The sequence below is a fragment of the Amblyomma mixtum genome, chromosome 1 (assembly GCF_055824585.1).
Source record: "Amblyomma mixtum isolate Tamu chromosome 1, ASM5582458v1, whole genome shotgun sequence".
Taxonomy (NCBI): domain Eukaryota; kingdom Metazoa; phylum Arthropoda; class Arachnida; order Ixodida; family Ixodidae; genus Amblyomma; species Amblyomma mixtum.
In genome coordinates, this window is record NC_143012.1 from 104,161,034 (window position 1) to 104,166,091 (window position 5,058).

The following is a 5,058-nucleotide window of genomic DNA, read 5'->3' on the forward strand; positions in this document are numbered from 1 at the left end:
AACATCAGCATAAATGGTCGCTCCCTTTCTTCAATAAAAAGTTATAAATAGTGCCACACTTATTTCAGGCATTCAACCGACGCCCCCGTGCGATCTATCTTCGTCCTTTGCCGCGCGTCGGACTTTGTCGTCTTCTGCTCGGCTCTAAGGTCGGTCGGCTGTCCTCTGCTGAGTGCTCATACCAAGTACTGTTTTGCCAGTAAGAACGCTCTACCGGCGTCCGGTGACTATTTGACGGAGTCGCTGGGTATCGATCCATGTACGAAGATATCTCAGGAACCTAGAGCGCTCAGCCACATCCCTGGACACGACACCTGTCCATAAATCAAGCTGCCGCTTGAGAGGCTTTGCCGCGGAATACAATACTCTCACCGCCCCACCCCACATGACCTCTACGGCGGCCAGCCAGACCGTCCAGCATTCTGTGAGTTTGCCACCGCTACTTCTCCATACGCCTCGTACGCTCGCGTCGTTTCATGGCGACAAGTTTGAGGATGTGGAGGACTGGTTTGACGGGTACGACAGGGTCGCTGAATATAATCTGTGGGACGAGTACGGCAAGCTTCGGAACGTGTATTTTGCCCTCCAGGACGCCGCCAAGACGTGATTTGAGAATCATGAGTCTGCCATCCACACCTGGCGAGATTTCCGGCTACAGTTGCTGGATACGTTCAGAAGCAACGAACGGAAGGAGCGTGCTGAACTGGCCCTGCAATCCAGAGCGCAGCAGCCAAACGAGAGCGTGGCGATGCTCGCGGAGGACATGACCCGGCTTTTCAACCGCCCTGATCCTTAAAATGTCGGAAGCCAAGAAGGTGCGCCATCTGATGCGAGGAGTGACAGAGCAGTTGTTCGTCAGGTTCGTGCGCGATCCTCCTGCTACAGTCGCCAATTTTGCGAAGGAAGCGGATGGCATGGAGCTCGCCCTGCAGCAACCGATTGCTTACCACGGCCGCCCCTTAAACCTCACCGCTGTGGAGTGCCACATGCCGAAGCCCGGGAACGAGAATGCCACCCTCCGTGAGCTCATCAGGAGTATCGTCCGCGAAAAGCTGCAGAAGCTTCGCTCTGTTGAGCACCCTTCTAGTGTCGTCGCCATTTCGGATGCTGTTCGTGGCGAGATACACCGTACGGTGCAGACCATTCCACCTCCTCAGCCGCCAGCACCCTATGTGATGATATACAGTGAGGCATTGCGCAGCACTTCGCCACCACCATGGGCGTTCTACTCTCCTGCCCCTACCGCACCGTCCCACCGATTCCCGTATACGACAGCGCTGCCAAACGGCCGCCCACCCGTCACGGAGGCAAACATGTTGCGCACACCGAACAACAGGCCCATGTGCTTTCACTGCGGCGAAGCAGGCAACATCCGTCGTAACCGCCCGTACCTCCAATTGGCCTGCACGGCTTTTCGCCAGGCGCACACCGGCCACGCTATGCTGAACGACCCCGCGACATCGACCAGTTGTCGCTGTTGCAGAAGCGTTCTTGAAGAAGTTGAAGCCCGGAACTGGCAAGGAGGCAATAACCCCTCCGCAGGCTAAAGTAAGGCCTGAAGTGATGCCATACGTGCACAAAGTATCCCATGGCCTCAAAAAGGTGGCTAACCGGCACAACGTGCCGTTGGTCCTCTCAGCCCCTCGGAAGCTTGGCCAGTTGGCCCGACGCATCACAGGTGAAAACAAAAAACCTGGGTCTAAAAATAGGCACGTGAACCGCTTTGCGGAATGCGCCACAGGCGTTGTGTACGAAATCCCCTTGACGTGTGGCAGATCGTACATCGGGCAAACTGGGCGCTGCGTCAACGACCGGCTCAGGGAGCACGCAAGAGACCTAAGGAAAGGGGAAGGTGCTAAACTTGTCGAGCAATATGCTAATTGCAAGGATTGCACCGCGGTCTTTTCGGGAGTGAGGATTCTGAGCACAAGTAACTCAAAAACAACCCGTAAAACTATAGATGCATATTATATTCAGACAGCAAGGTCAGATTGTGTCAGCGATACTTCAGTTCTTCTGTATGCTGCAGAAAAGATGTCCCTATCAAAGTTTTTGCGATAAAGATGTGAAACGAGTTTTTTTTCCTGTTTACCTTGCACGGTGTGCCCCTGCGCTGGTCTGAGTGTATTTAAGCTGTGTGTGCGTCCCTAAATAAACAGTTGACAGTGATCAGCGCTTTGTTGGTCCCAGTGAACCACGGATATCCGTGGAATATCCGAGCAAGGTCCGAATCTCCAGTGCCGAGAAGGGATGTACATAAGACATACCGATGGACATCCAATTGCGGATATCCGCACCGGAGATGCAGCGTATGTCCGAAGGACGTACATAATCGGATAACGGGGGGATATCCAGCAGCGGATATCTGTGGGATGGCCGTGTAATGTCTTAAGGGATATTGCGATGCAACCTGTTTTCTGTAGATCAAAAACTTCATGCAGCAAAATAGCACCCGCCGCAGTCCCTAAGGCACTCATCTACCGAGCCAGAGTACCCTGGTCCGAAGCGAACCGCGGCAGCCGCGTTTCGATGGAGGCGGAACACAAAAGGCGCCCGTGTGCTGTGCGATGTCAGTGTGCATTAAGGATTCCCAGGTGGTCGAAATTATTCTGGAGACCTCCACTACTGGCACCTCTTTCTCAAGACATAAAACTACGCAGGACACAGAACACGCCCGTCCTGTTTGCATCTTTTCTGTGTCCTGTCTCCTGCGTAGTTTTATTTCTTGAGAATGCCTTACCAACTAGCCTCTCATCACACACTTCTAGAATTCACCTCTTTCTCCTTTCACTTCTACCTTCTCTTACTGCATAGTTGAGGTATCCACTGAGATATGTGAGACAAATACTGCACCATTTCCTTTCCTCAAAACGAACTTAAAATATCTGAAGCAGGTGTTATCTTTGCAAGCATATTACTCTGCTTGACAGGAACCAGCATTGAGCCATTTTGAGAGTTGTATGATTTTGACATAAAATTGCAGTTCATCAATATTGTTACGTAAATGTAGACACACAAGGAGTAGTCACTGAGGGATGCTGACAGCAGCTCAATCGAACGGCCAACGGCGCACAGATCACACTTCGTCCTCTTCGCGCTCCGCGCACGAGCCCAGCACTGTCTTCTTCGTTGTCCACTGACACAACTCCCGGCGGCGAAAGCATCGTTCCGATGCTAAGTGGAAGACGTAGCAGGTGCACGGTACGGCTTGAGGCGAACGACGTGAACAACGTCAGTGGCAGGGGGGGTGGATGACGGCGGAGGATCGAGGGGGGCAATCTCATAAGTCACGTCGGTCACCTGACGGAGCGCGCGATAAGAGCCCTTATACTTTTCAACTTAAAACAGTGCGCAGGAACAGGACACAGTCGAGAAACACACAGACACAGCACTGACTGACAGCTGAGGAATTTACTGCTTTTACTGTATTTTAGACGATACTTTCTGTATTTATTGCAAGCAAAGCAGTAAAGTCCTCAGTTTTCAGTCAGTGCTGTGTCTGTGTGTTTCTCGACTGTGTCCTGTTCCTGCGCACTGTTATAAGTTGAAAAATGAACCAACTGGCCCCGCTACTTCCCATGATGCCCTTATACTGATGTAGGAGTTTCTCTGAAAGGCCGACACGGCGAGAGGGATACCAAACGAGGACGAGTGATCCTGACGTGTAGTGTACTGGGCGATGTCGGCGGTCGTAAACTGACTTCTGGTAGGCCTGGGAGGCGGTGAGACGGTCGCGGGCGATTTCGCGGGCCGAGGTTGCTTGAGCGATGGCGTCACGTGCGTACTCCGTGATCGAGGCCGAAGAAGGCGGCAGGAGTGTATCCAATGGCAACGCAGGACGCCGGCCATACAAAAGATAGAAAGGCGAATAGCCCATGGTGTCATGCCGCGATGAATTGTAAGCAAATGTTACATAGGGCAAGGCAGTGTCCCAATCACGATGGTCGGGTGCGACGTACATAGATAGCATGTCAGTGAGGGTCCTATTCAGGCGCTCGGTAAGCCCGTTCGTTTGAGGATGGTACGCTGTAGTGAGTTTATGTTGCGTGGAACAGGACCGGAGTATGTAGTCACCTACCCGGGACAAAAAGTAGCGGCCGCGGTCCGTCAGCAATTGGCGTGGGGCACCATGATGAAGGATGACATTTTCCAACAGGAAATCGGCGACATCGGTGGCGCAACTGGTTGGTAATGCACGTGTGATAGCGTACCAAGTGGCGTAGTCAGTCGCGACGGCGATCCAACGGTTGCCGGAACTGGGCGTAGGAAAAGGTCCGAGGAGGCCTAGTTCGACACGATGAAAGGGTTCCAGAGGTACGTCGATAGGCTGCATCAGGCCGGCAGGCACAGTGGAGGGCCGCTTCCTGCGTTGACAGAGGTCACAGCTGGCAACGTAACGGCGAACACTACGGTAAAGGCCGGGCCAAAAGAAGCGGCGTCTGACCCGATCGTACGTGCGGGAGACACCGAGGTGTCCCGCGGTGGGCAGGTCGTGTAGTTCCGCGAGGATAGACGAGCGGAGACGTTGAGGAACGACGAGCAGGAGCGGAGGGCCGTCAGGGCGAAGGCTGCGGCGGTAGAGGATGTCATCCTGAAGAACAAAGAGTTGCAGCGAAGGATCGGGGTTGGCACAAGTGAGGCGGTCAATAAGGGGACGCAAGGAGGAATCTTGGCGTTGCTCGGCCGCGATGTTAAGCAGATCAGAGATATCGAACAAGCATGGGCCCAGGTCACTGTCTCCAGAAACTGGCGGCTCCACAGGGTGACGAGACAAGCAGTCAGCGTCTTGATGTAGGCGCCCGGACTTGTAAACAACGGTGTAAGAATACTCTTGCAGGCGCAATGCCCAACGACCAAGCCGGCCTGTGGGGTCCTTCAGCGAAGAAAGCCAGCAAAGAGCGTGGTGGTCCGTCACAACCGAAAAAAGGCGGAAAACAGGTAGGGTCGAAATTTAGCGACCGCCCAAACAAGGGCGAGGCACTCGCGCTCCGTTATGGAGTAATTGCGCTCGGCGGTGGAAAGAAGACGGCTGGCGTATGCAATGACACGCTCTTGACC